The 14,640-nt window shown below is 36.9% G+C and overlaps 1 long non-coding RNA gene across 1 annotated transcript; it reads right to left on the bottom strand.

Annotated features, from left to right (window-relative positions):
• Positions 1-11,350: 11,350 nt before the first annotated feature.
• On the bottom strand, positions 11,351-11,745 carry LOC145948702 (uncharacterized). Its single transcript, XR_014427441.1, has 3 exons — positions 11,697-11,745; positions 11,541-11,597; positions 11,351-11,399 (listed from the first exon to the last, which is right to left on the bottom strand). It is a non-coding gene; the product is annotated as an uncharacterized LOC145948702 (long non-coding RNA).
• Positions 11,746-14,640: the final 2,895 nt, after the last annotated feature.

A 14,640-nucleotide genomic window follows, 5' to 3' on the forward strand; every position in this document is an offset into this window, starting at 1 on the left:
ATCCGCGTCTCTTTCAGCGGGATACAGTGCAGCGACCACAGCCCACGCAAAACATGCAGTGTCTTTTGATTTCACGTTAATCACTGCTCTCTTCATCATTATTTCTCGCGGTAATTTAATGTGACATCCCGCACGCATTGGATTATACTTGTTTATATTTACAATTAATTGATTATTCGCGACACTGCCCAACCACTATCATGTTCTTGAAACTCTTCGAGAGATGCTAGCGTGGTCTCCATAGCGCGTTGATCGTACCATTCGCGCAAATCAGACGTGCGAAAGATTTCACAGTTTTTCGTATTGATAGTTTTATTAGCGCGTTTATCACCCGACACAAACTCGCCATTAAACATAATGTTCACTTTCACACTAGTGTGTTTTTGCAACACTTTTTGCACGTGTCCGATCACAATGTCTTTGGCCTCCTCTAGAAATTGACGAGGTTCGATGTGATTGCTGTTTATCACCGCACCAGTCAAGATGCGGCTCTCGAACGCCGTATCAATCTCTCGCCATATGAGTCCGACGTCTCGCGAACTGCACCTTCCAGCACCTGCGTGTATAAAACGTCTGCGTACCGAATTCTTCAACTCTTCGAGACGCGCGATTTGGGAGACAAGCGATTGTCGAACTCCGATCGGTAATCGTGGACGTTTTATTCGACTTTGTTCTTTCAGTGATTCGATGTATTCGTCACATTGCTGCTCCCACACAATATATTCTTCCACCGAATTCACCCTTGCGGATTGCTCTAACAAACTTGCTTCCAATTGTGCCATATTTCTTTACTTGAGATGTACTTCTTGAACCTCTGACAAAGATATTGACATAGTATGCCTCTTTATCATCATTTTTATTTAATCGTAGAGATCATTGGCACTCGAGTATGTTGCACTTTGTGATTTTGTTGCGTACGAATGATGTATCGACCTTGAAATTGATACATTTTTGCACATTTCGCGAGATTCATCTCAAGATGAGAGCGGCCATACATTGGCGCTCGAAAATTTTAATTATGTTGCATTTTCTTGTGATTTTGTTACATATGTTTTGAACACCTGGGGATGATATCATAGCAGCCGTACATTGAAGCTTGAAATTTTGAATATGTTGCATTATTTTACATTTAATATTTCATTGAGAATGATGTCATAGCAATCGTACATTGACGCTTGAAATTTTGGATATGTTGCATTATTTTACATTTAATATTTCATTGAGGATGATGTCATAGCAGCCGTACATTGACGCTTGAAATTTTGAATATGTTGCATTATTTTACATTTAATATTTCATTGAGGATGATGTCATAGCAGTCGTACATTGACGCTTGAAATTTTGGATATGTTGCATTATTTTACATTTAATATTTCATTGAGGATGATGTCATAGCAGCCGTACATTGACGCTTGAAATTTTGAATATGTTGCATTATTTTACATTTAATATTTCATTGAGGATGATGTCATAGCAGTCGTACATTGACGCTTTGATGATTGGTTAAAAATAATTTTGTGTCAGCAATAATCCCCACCCCATTGCTTTGTATCAATAAAAACTTGTAATAATGATTTAGTATTGTATCAATCACTTATGTGAAAGGTTCTTTTACAAATGTACTCCGCCAGCATGAATTATTACGTTCCAAAACAAGAAATGTCTAAGAATACAAGTGACAAGTAAGTTTCGATTCTTTTTTTTGTCAAAATAAAGATTTTTAAATAATGATTTTTAAATAATTTTTGAAATATTGTTCTAATTATTTTTATAGCATTCAACGTGCGACTCGTATACTTGGGCGAAGATATGCTCTAACCGCAACATCCTATAAATATTTGGAAATAGGAATCAGCGTCGGAATAATATCCTATGTGGAATTGGCTCTCGGTGATAATCGAGGCAATCAAATAATATTACCCATTGAAACATGGAAATCTCTAATGCGGAAACGAGCAGACATTGAGCAGCTAACTGAAACTCCGCTATGGATTAGTGATCTAACACTCAAAGCGGTTAACATGTATACTTCAAAAATTATAAAAATTACTTCATCTGATAATTCTTTGTACATGAAACCATCAACGTTACTACATTTATTCGATTTCGACAAATGTATTGATCATATGTATTCCTGGCTGTGTGAGAATACTCATAGTGTTAATGAAAAATTTAAACAATTTGTAAATATTTTACAATGTGATAATATCCGCGATGTGAGCAATGCCGCAAAGGTGATACGTGATAGTAATATGTTTAATAGCGAATCACTTATAGATTGTGAATTGATAACTTGTGCTATAAATGAAATTGTTTATAATGCTTGCAACAAATAAATTATTTTACTGTTAAACTGTGTGTTTAATTATTTCTTTCCCGCCCCTGTTCTATATGTATATGAATAGTATGTATATGAATAGTATGATGTGCACATGCATTATCAGCAAAACTCTTCAAAAAATGATGAGTTAGATGATACTCCAGTTAGAACAGAGAGATGAAGAGAGATGTAGAATTAAAATCAAGAGGGGAAAAACATTATAATATGTGTCCCATCATAAAGTTTCTGATAGTCTTGAATGTAAAATGGTTAGAGAAGTTGTAATGGATAGAGAAGATGTGGTGGATGATGATGATGATGTGGTGAATGATGGTGAGATGATAGTGATTGATGATATATCAAACGTTGATGATATATCAAACGTTGAAATGGAGCGTGAAAAGGCATTAAGATATAAAGTTGAGCCAGTAACTTCGGTAGTGAAGTTGTTAAAAAATCGTGAAATTGGTCAACGAAGTCCTAATGCAAAATCGTTGCATCAGTTTTTACGAGATCATGGAAAGAAAACATTGAATGCCTGTTCTTGCAAGCATTCGTGTTTTATGACATATCCCCTATATTGTTCTCCAAAAAAGCGCAATCTTCATCTTGGCGTTTTTTGGAAGAGGTTCCATTGGGTGGACTAATATTTACGCGTCCAATAAATCTGACGTCAAAAGGCTGAGATTATCATGTAAGTTATAAATTAAATTAAATTACATTAAATTAAATATAAATCAAATTATCTATTAATTATAAATTCTTAATAACATTTTCTGTTATGCAGGAGTCCCCGCCCAGCAGTCCCCGCCGCTTCTCGCAGCCACCATCGCGCTGCAATAAATTTTATGATTATATTATATTTTATATTATATTTTATATTTTATATTATATTTTATATTATATTTTATATTTTATATTTTATATATTATATTTTAAATTTTAAATTTTAAATTCACACACACACACAAACATTTTGTAAAATATACACACACACACACATACACACATACATTTTGTAAAATACACACACACACACACATAGTTATATAATAAAAATTATTTTAAATATTAAAAAAAAATGTATTTATTTTAGAATAGGTCCTCTCCCCTTCCTCATCCTAAAAATATTAATTTAAAAAAATATAAAAAAAAATATTTAAAAAATTCTCTCTCGCGTCCGCCTCTCGCGCTCTCCTTCGCTGCATCAGCTCTCGCGCTCTCCATCGCCGCATCGTCTCGCAACATCTCTCTCTCGCTCTTGTGATATCTCTCTCGCGTGCACCTCGCGCTCTCCTTCGCTGCATCAGCTCTCGCGCTCTCCTTCGCGTCATCTCGCTACCTCTCGTCATCTCGCGCTATCTCTCTCGCTCTTGCATATATGCCTCGCTGCAACACCTCGCGCTCTCAATCGCCGCATCATCTCGCTACCTAACCATCTCGCACTATCTCTCTCGCTCTTGCATATACGCCTCGCTTGCGTCATCTCTCTCGCGTGCGCCTCGCGCTCTCCTTCGCGTTCCTCTCTCCCCGCAGACCCCTCACCAACAAAGCTTCATGCGGTCTTTCGCGGACGCCTCCCCCTCCCCGCGGACCCCTCGCGGACCCGTCATCTAAAATCGCGGACGCTCCCCTCCCCGCGGACCCCTCCCGGACCATAAAATCGCGGACGCTCCCCTCCCCGCGGACCCCTCGCGGACCCTAACCTCGCGGACGCCTCCCCCTCCCCGCGGACCCTAAAATCGCAGACGCTTCCCCCTCCCCGCGGCCCCCTCGCGGACCCTAACCTCGCGGACGCCTCCCCCTCCCCGCGGACCCGGTACCAAAATCGCGGACGCTTCCCCCTCCCCGCGTGACGTCATTCCCCCTCCCCGCGTGACGTCATTCCCCGCGCCATGGGTTCCCCTCGCCCCTCACCCCCCCTCATTGCCCCATGGGTTAGAACCGGCCTACTATCACTACTTATTACAGGACACTCACACTCTTAATCTGTAACGCTGCAGCATCCGCGAATCAACGCGAGAAGAATCGACCGTATAAAATAACGGAATTCAAGCATAGCCCAGGGATATACTTTGAGCAAATTGGTCAACTACACTATTCCAAGAAAACATGGAAATTAGTAGTAAAATTAGACCTAGCACCCCTAAACTACAGACAAGAACAAATAAAAAGTTATCTAAAACAAACAGAAATAATGTGCGATTCAACTATTTTGCGACTTCCTTATTATAAGAACATATGTATCAATTCAAATAATATCGCGAAACGAAAATTAAAATATTTAAATAACATAATGAATCAAATCAACACTATATACAAAAGACCTATAAACAAACGTCGAGGACTATTAGACGGAATAGGCTCAATAGCGAAAACATTATTTGGGACCATGGACGCAAATGACGAAAAACGCATAAACGAACAACTAGAATTATTAGAAAATAATCGACAAGTAACAGAACACGCGATTAGAAACCAATTAAAATTAGTAAATGCTACTGTAGCGCATTTAGATAAATTAGAAAATATAATTGAACATAACGAAAAAATATTGCGAAAAACCATAACCGAATCTATTTCTTTAGAGGAAATACGTGACCATTTCAGGGCCATAGATACAATTATAAGCGAATTGGTAAAGGACGCAGAAAATATAATGGAATATTTAACATATATACAAAAAGGCGAAATGCACCCTCAATTAATGCCAATTAATGACATTGTAATCCATTTAAAAGAAGCGGCAGCGCAACTGCCTGAAGGATTATATTTTCCTTTTAAAGTCCGCACAGACGACTGGTCAGCGATAGAAGAAAACACCGCGATAACAGCGTACTGTGATCCGACAACAATATATACTATTTTGCGTTTCCCTTTAATTGCGCAACCGACCTATGATATTGTAAAAGTAATAAAATTCCCCACACCATCCTATAATAATGTATACAATTATATCAAAATAGATAATCAAATAATTGTTATAGATAAAGAAAAATTAACGTATGCGACAATGACGGAAAGCGAATTACGAAACTGTAATAAAATTAATACACTATATGTATGTAAACGCAATTCACCTGTACACCGCGTAGATTTAGACGCACCATGCGAAATTCAAATGTATACGCAGCGACAACATTATCAGAGCAAATGTAATGTAAGACACTATGTCTCAACCCACATGTTATGGATAGCATTACACCAAGAGCACACCTGGTTATACTCGACGGACGCCGAACAAACGATAACCATACAATGTGACGGTCAGCTCGAAAATAAAATAATAAGAAATACCGGCGAAATTACGCTAAAAACGGAAATTGTAAACTGACAACACCAGACACAATAATAGAAACAGAAGAAAAAACATACGAAACCGTTCTAGAAACCTTTCTACCTAGTATCAATATAACAATTCCAGGAGACGGAAATATAACAAGACATAACGAAGACACGCTAGAAAACATCTCACAACATCGTTTAGAATTAACAAACCTCAAAGCCAAATTGACAGACATAGATAACGACTTACAAAACAACGAACAAAACTTCTACGCAACGAAACAATTTATCTATCCGATGACATCTAGCGGAATAATAATAATATTAATTATAATAACCATTATAGTATTTTGGATAATAATACGACAAAGAAATAAAAACAAAAGACGACCATCAGTTAGGATAGTCGATGACTTTGGCATACCAAGATCAATATTAAAAAGGAGCCAAAGTACTAGATTTTAGAAATAAGAAACGATTATAAAACTACATTGTAAACGGGAATTATAACTGTACGTAGCATTAGAAATAATCTTAACAAAAATAAGATAAGAAAGCGAAAAACTTCGTACCTCCGTTTTTCTTTTTTTTACGGGGGAGGAATGTTATAGCCCGAACTATAACCAGTAGTTATTAGAAATTAGAATTTACTGAATATCTTTATAGAATACTGTAAAACATTTTTGCTTATAAAAGAGCGCTCTCGACAAACGCTCGTCGCGTGGAAACGCTAACGCAGCGAGACACGCGCGAAGCACCGGAAACCGCGAGATGCAAGCGAAGACCAGGGACTTCGACCTGCTTCGCTTGCAATTAGACCAAAAACGCGTGAGTATTGTTAACCAATCAGGGACTTGTTTCCAAGGGCCTCGCCCGTTGAAAATCAAAGAACAAAAGAAGATATAAGACGGAGAGCCCGCCCGCGGAGGCAGTCTCGAATACAATTCCTAAACATCAAGACGTGGTCGCTAATAAGAATCCGGAACATCAGGACGAGACTCACTAATAAAAAATCTGAATCATTAAGAGAATTACTAATAAACGCTCGTTAGCCAAACATCGAATGTTACGCGAATATATATATATATATATATTTAAAGAAAGGTCGAGAAATAAAGTGAAACCCAATTTAATCAGAAATAAGAGTCGATTTAATCAAAAGAAGAGAGTATAATCTTCCTATCTTCCTACGACGTCCCGGTCGACCCGAGGATCCTCATCCAGTGTTGTGAGACGGGCCGGGTTTTCTCGCGCATGCGCGGCCATAATGGATGGTAGCAGTGATGTATCTATCTGTAGTGAAGAGGTGGTAGGAGATAGGGCGCTGACGGTTGACACTCTTGGCGGGAAGACTAGAAGAGATATGTAATATATATTTAATAATACAATATATATGTATATATATATAATTGTGCATATGTATGCTGTATTATTAATTATATATTACAAATTTTTCCTTATATTACAAAAAATTTTGCAGAATTATGTGATCATGGTACATCTTTTTATCTGTACATATACCTCACTGATGCTATGTCCGCCGCGCATGCGCGAGAAAACCCGGCCCGTCTCACAACACTGTCCTCATCCTTAATTCGGCGCAACTCCAGTGCCTTGTTCGAGGCACACAACAGGGCTTTTCCTTCCAGTGCCGCGCAACTTCGTCACTTTTCTCGGTATCTCTACACACAAAAATTCGACAGATTGCTTGGGCGCCAGGTACGGTCAGGCCGCACCACTCAAAATAACACGATAATTAATTCTACGATAGTGACGGCTTAAGCTCGGTAACTCAGTTTCTTAATTGGCAGAGGGGCGGGATTCTTAATGCGGGGAATCGTACTCGGGGCTTCGGAGAGAAGGAGAGTCATTAAATCGGCACACTGACATATTTAAATAAAAGTTAAATAAATATATTTCATATTAGTAAATTGATTGCAGTTTCACATTACGTATTTACGGCCTCGTGACTCGGTAGATCCTCGACACTCGAGGTGTTACAACACAATTATGGTTCGATATTTATCGCTACCGAGGGGAACATATCCCGGATTATATTTCAATCGAGGAGGCGGGGGAGAAAGACATTTCCCAAATTACAAGACTCAAATACTCGACACAAGACAATCAGAGACGAAACTCGATAAGTAATTAAACTAACATTTATACACAAAATTCTGGACTGTCGACTCGGTACGGCTCTCCACGGAGAGAGAGAGAGGCTGCGCAGTTCTTACTTTAATGGCGAATCTCGGTACGGGCCTCGCGTTTCGGACACTCCCGAGGGCTCGGTAACGAAAGTAATTAACAATGACATTGATAACAATCTTAACCGTGTTACTAGAGACGCAAGTCCCCGCCGAGTTCGCTCTTACCGAGACTTTGAAGTGGTGGCCTTACAATAATCTGTCGTCCGTCGGTATCGCACGTGGTTCGCACGCCGCAGTCTCGTCGAACAGTGTACGACTCTGGGCTCACGGCACGCCGGTAGCCGGCGTGCCGTGAGCCCAGAGTCGGACACTGTTCGACGAGACTGCGGCGTGTGAACCACGTAAGACACCGACGGACCTCCATACATTGTAAGGCCACCACTTCGAAATCTCGGTAAGAGCGAACTCGGCGGGGACTCGCGTCTCTAGTAACACGGCAAAAATTGTTATCTATGTTATTGTTAATTACTTTCGTTACCGAGCACTCGGGAGTGTGCGAAACGCGAGGCCCGTACCGAGATTCGTCATTAATGTAAGAATTGCGCCGCCTCTCTCTCTCCGTGGAGAGCCGTACCGAGTCGACAGTCCAGAATTTTGTGTATAAATGTTAGTCTAATTATTTATCGAGTTTCGTCTTTCTGATTGTCTTGTGTCGAGTATTTGAGTCTTGTAATTTGGGAGATGTCTTTCTCCCTCGCCTCCTCGATTGAAATATAATACGGGATATGTCCCCCTCGGTAGCGATAAATATCAGACCACGATTGTTTTGTAATACCTCGAGTGTCGAGGATCTACCGAGTCACGAGGCCGTAAATGAGTAATATGAAGCATTAATCCATTTTCTTAATTTTTATTGAAAGATTCCGAGTTGCTGATTTAATGACTCTCCTTCTCTCCGAAGCTCCGAGTACGATTCCCCGCATTAAGAATCCCGCCCCTCTGCCAATTAGTAAACTGAGTTACCGAGCTTAAGCCGTCACTATTGTAGGACTAATTATCGCGTTATTTTGAGTGGTGCGGCCTGACCGTACCTGGCGCCCAAGAAATCTGTCGGATTTCGTGTTTAGAGATACCGAGAAAAGTGACGAAGTTGCGCGGCACGAGGAAGAAAAGTCCGTTGCAATACCTATACTGGGAATGCTCACTCAAATGGAAAGAAACGGGACAAAAGGGATAGAAAATTGCCACCAGCGCGTCCTTTTCTAATTCGAGCTAAAGACAAAAGGATAAATATATTATGTCTGCCATCATATCTATCATTTGTCTATCTCTTTATCTTTCGATTGATCGGCTGCTTAACATTGAGTGAGCATTCCAGTATAGTATATAATTCAGTGGAATATACATAACGGATAGTCCCTGCAACACATTACATGACGAGATGAGTGGCTTTTACACATACATATATATACGCATAATATATGCATAATATATATGCGTGTAAATATAAAATGTTATTTTCTTCTGAATGAGATTCTTTTAATTATTAGCAGTGATGTGCCAAAAATCTTTTTAAAAATTTATCACTAATAATTTATATCACAAATACAAATACGTTCATTTGAACATTATTCAGTCTCATCGGAATACAATTCCTCATAAGTAATATGCAATACTTATATAATTAAAATAATACTCGTGGTCTGTATATATATAAGATTTCTTATAAATAAAAAAAAACTATTTGACTTAAACATTTATTAAACTTAGGCTGCGTTCGTTTTGACGCTTTCAGTGCTGAAAGCGTCGCTCTATTTTCGTTTGATATTCAATGTGCAACGAAGACAGAATGATGCTTACAGCGCTGAAAGCGTCAAAACGAACGCAGCCTTAAAGTAATATACTTATTGCTTATATCAATTGGAATGCGATGGAATAAAATTCCTATAAACTCTTGTCACAAAAAACAAAACTTACGACAAAAAACAAAAAAAGTAATTTTATATATCAATATTTTTCTACCAATTATCTTTATTGAAATAAAATAACCGGTACTATTAATTGCATTCCATTTGGAAAATATAACTAAAAACTAAGATTTTTAAAACTTTGGTATGAATAAGAAAGCTACATTCGATGTGGTGAGTACTTGTTTTATCCGACTATGCACTCTCTCTTAAGATTGGTCTCACGGTATTCGTTGGCCAATTTCAGTAGCTCTACTTACCGCAGGTAAATCGACTGTGCTGGTATACAGGGTGTCCGGAGGCAATTGCTCTACTCATGCGGAGATTGAGCGGGTTAGACCGAGTTAGAGGACAGAGGAAGAAAGAGAGAGAATAATTCGATGCGGGCTCCAACGATACGTATCGCTCGTACACAGCCATTGTCTTTTGCAGAGCACTTCTCCCATCGCTTCGCCGCGCGCCTTGTGTCACGTTACAGCGGAAGGGCTCTTCTCGCCGCGCGCAAAATCTCGCGCGGATTGACCAATCTTTTTAAATTAATTTCTTCCTAATTATTGCACAGGTAACAAAATGACTTTCTTATTCGGTTTAATCCGCTCAATCTTCGCACGGGTTGAGGGCCGCAATTGTCTTCGCACGGTAGAGCAATCCCATCGCTTCGCTTCTATATCTATAATATTCTATTATTGCCAACGGCAATGCTCAAATCAGCAATGTCCAAAACCAACTCAGGTACGTCCACCATAACCAGAGCGGAAAATTGCTGGTTATTACTCACTTGTTTAATCATTTTTGCCCCGAGCATATGAACTTGTTTCTTACATGTCTTCATTTTCCGAGGTACGAAGCGACTTTTCCGACGATGTCGACATGTTAGTAACGCAACTTTGTTCCAGTACGATATTCGACGTTGACGAAAAAATAGTGAAAATCATGTAATAGATTATGTCTCGTGTTAGTGTGCATCGTCAGGCAATACCCTTTCATCACGATCGTCAGGTAATACCCTTTTTCTTTCTCGATCATATCGCAGCTTGCTAAGGCAAAACCATTCGCTTGCAACAGTTTCGAAGTCGCATTCATCGACACCCTTGCTTCTTAAAATACCTAAAATATTCAATAATATAATTAATATTACAAATAAAATACTTACCAATCCAATTTAGGCAAATAAAAATATGTGATTTGTTAAAAAAGCTCACCTTTTAAGATGCGGATGCATTTCAAATCGCTCATTCGATGATTATTCCCGCGACCACACCAAGAACATGCTATGCCGAATTCATTTGTGAATAAACGGCTCATGCACCGTTGAACCAAATTTTTGCTGCCTTTTCCTCCGATTTTACTCATAAATTCGACCTTAAAAAAATTAAGTGAGACTAGAAACTCATTCACATACGTAATTAGATAAATAATAAATGTAATTCAATATACTATTACTCACATAATAAATATTATTTATATACAAAAATTAACTTACAAAATTCGCTTTTATTTCAACACTTTCCATGCTTTCCTCAAATTCTTTAAGATTTCGTATAGAATTGATCGGAAGTATATCATCGAATTTATTTGTAGGCTCTTCCGCATTAACGCCTCTTTCTAAATTTTTCAGCCTTTTGTCGATGCTTTTTACATATTTTAAGATTTCCACACAAATTGGAATTAACTTTTCTGAAATATAATAAATTGACATATAAATTTTCTCTTACTGTATTCCTTCTGATTAGGATGTAGCAGGATACAATAAGTTTAAGCATCATGTATTTATAATGTGTATGACACAATAATGTAAATGTAAAATAAGGTTCTTACCAATGTCGTCAACTGTAGCTAATGCAGCTAATGGGGAACTTGAAATAACATTTACATCTAAAAAAAATTATTGTGTTAATTATAGATTTTACATCTTATGTTACATACCAATTTATCAAAGATAACATGGAAAATAAAATAATTTTGAACTTTTACTTTGTAAATTAATTTCCTTAGGTTCCGATGTCGATAAATTCAAATTAATATTATTAAGCTCATCCGTTTGTATCAACTCTCTGTGTTCTGTATCACACAATAAACGATTTGGCGTAGAGCTTTCTTCGGCGGCATTTTCACACGAGGATTGCTTTTCATGCGGGACTTGTTTGGCGGCATTTTCATACGAGGATTGCTTTTCATGCGGGACTTGTTTGGCGGACAAATATTTTTTTCTGGATGAATCCCGATCTTTATCTACTTTTGACTTCTTGGGTGCAGTCTGACATAACCGCGGAGGTGAATGCTATAAAGTGTAATAAAAGTTAGTAAAGCGTGAATAGTTGCTTTCACACTAAATCATTGATATTATATTAAAGGAAAAAAATTCAATTTTTGAAAGGAAAACTTTGGTTTCTGATAGTGCAATAGAAATATAATGTAATAAAATGCAATAGAAATATAATGTAATACAATGTAATTACTGTAATCGTCATCCGCACTGTCATCAGAAGTTTCATAGATATCGTGGAATTGTTTTTCATGTGCAACTCTTTTCCCACGTCCTCTGCTTTCCTCACAAGAAGTTGTGTAATTAGCATCTTCTGATTTTTTCTGTGCCTTTTCGAAAGTCTCTGTAAATATGAAATATTATATTAATATTATATAATTCTTATTTGGAATAATTGTCACTTTTACGCATGCTTACCACAGTAGCATTCTACGTTTACATCGAAAAGTAACCAGTCTGTCTCTGGTGGATGGTTTTTTTTAACGAAGAAGGAAGCATTTTTAGTCATTGGCCATCTACATTAGGATCTTTTGTAAGCCACGAAGTCGGAATTTAGGAGTATGTCCCTTCATTCGGAAATTGTACAACCGCATACGGGAAACTCATTTTGACGTTCAATATATATCTTCAATACAGTCATATATATATAATTATATGTAAATATATAATTTATCGGCCTAATGCAATAAGCTAAAAACTATACTTGAGTTATCATTAGAAGACACATCATCTGCTTTTAAACATTTACGTAAAATTTGGTCAGCTGTAACAGTTGCATATAAATCTGCCTCACTATCAGATAACTTATAAATTCCTACCAGCGTTGAATCGCACGGAGAAGTAAAGAATGGTTCAATAGAGAGATATTGTTTTATTCTAAAATATAGAATATTATTCTTTAAATAAATATCATTTACTGTAGCAATTACCATTTGAAAGAACACAACAGTTATTGCCATTTTTGGACGATAAGATAAATCCATCAAACTCAACTTTATTTACTTTTGTTTTATTTTTATTGTAATGAATTATTGGAAAATCTTTAAGGATGTTTTATTGTAATGAATTATTGGAAAATCTTGAAAGGATTTAAAAAGTTTTTCTCTATGTTTCTCTTTTCTATAATTCTGTTAGCTATTTGTTCTAAAGGTTTGCCACTAACTTTTAATGACTTTTTAATTGTATACAAGTAATTTTCAAATTTAAAAGCAGAATAAGAATCAATTGTTCCAAACCGTTTAACATCATTACATATATGTATTAAATTATGCACATTATGTGATAAGTATTGATCTCCGTAATACTCGCGGAATTTTCGAACAAAGAATTCAAAAAGAGATTGTGCGTAATCAAGCAGATGCTTATATTGTTTATCTGATACAATTCTTACAGCAACGCACAGACAGGTAAAGTGTATGTATAGTTTTTTAGATAATACATTTTTCATTATAATTATTCCTGTATACAGTGCAAAAAGCTTATGTTCGGTTGCTTTCCAACGATCTAGATCTAGCAAATCCCTTGGACGACGTGCAAATTCTATGGGTACATTTTCAATTTGCTATTAAGTTGTTGGGCTTTATGTAATAGAACAGCAGTCAATCGTATATTTATCGGACCTTTAATCCAAAATCGAAGCGTTGTTTTATTAACACCAAAAAAAATAAGGTGCATACAATCTAATGACACATCCGAAACCATTCCAATGTCTAAAGTCTCTAAAATAGTTGGTTTAGTTAAATATTTATCAGCGTGATGTTCTTCATGCTGTCTACTTTTAAATGAAAGATCCGTCCTCAAGGTTGAATTTTGTTCTAAAAATACGACTTTATTGTGAATAAATTCACCTTCTTGTATACACTTAGTGCAGCTGAAATAACCTGTGTGACCTTTAATATCACAAACGAATGATTTTGCTGGAGCATCACATATTATAGCATTAAATTTAATACGAATAATTCCTCCATTAATATTCAAACCGGTATCAAGAATGGGTTTTGCTTCGTCTACAAACGGCTTTAGAAAAACATCGACATCTTGTGGTTTCGAATTACCATGATAAATGCCTATAACGAATGGTTCTGTGTAAAAACTTGCAACTATAGCACCTAAGATAGGCCAAAATTGACTACTCGTACTTTTTGTAATAGGCAAACCATCGATATTAATATTTAGTTTCAATTCTGTTGGATACAATGATGTTTGAAAATGTATTTTAATCGAATGCTTTAAACCTTCTGCAAGTCCAAAGTGAATATATTTTCCGTCATTCATTTTTATTATTTCTGAAAATGTATTGCGTGGTGTTTTCATTAATGTTCTACAATCAACTGGAACACTTAAATTATTTCTTAACAAAATTCGTAATATATCATTTATGGCACTCTGACTAATATTGTGTTTTGTTACCCAAGATCTTAAATCGTTATGCAAGGAATTTCCAATATTTACGGTGTCATCTGATGATAAACTGTGGAAATCATTGTCAGTAGCATCTGATTCACTTTCATTAAAAGTAGAACTTATATCATTACAATTATTATTAATATTTGCATTGCAATTATTAATACTTGCATTGTCATTTTCTGAATTACAATCATTAATAGTTATTGCACTATTTATTTCCTCTGTGCATGTTTTTTTAATACTTTG

The sequence above is a fragment of the Prenolepis imparis genome, unplaced genomic scaffold (genome assembly GCF_030444845.1).
Source record: "Prenolepis imparis isolate NDT839.2.m4 unplaced genomic scaffold, iyPreImpa1.0 SCAF_595, whole genome shotgun sequence".
Classification (NCBI taxonomy): Eukaryota; Metazoa; Arthropoda; class Insecta; order Hymenoptera; family Formicidae; genus Prenolepis; species Prenolepis imparis.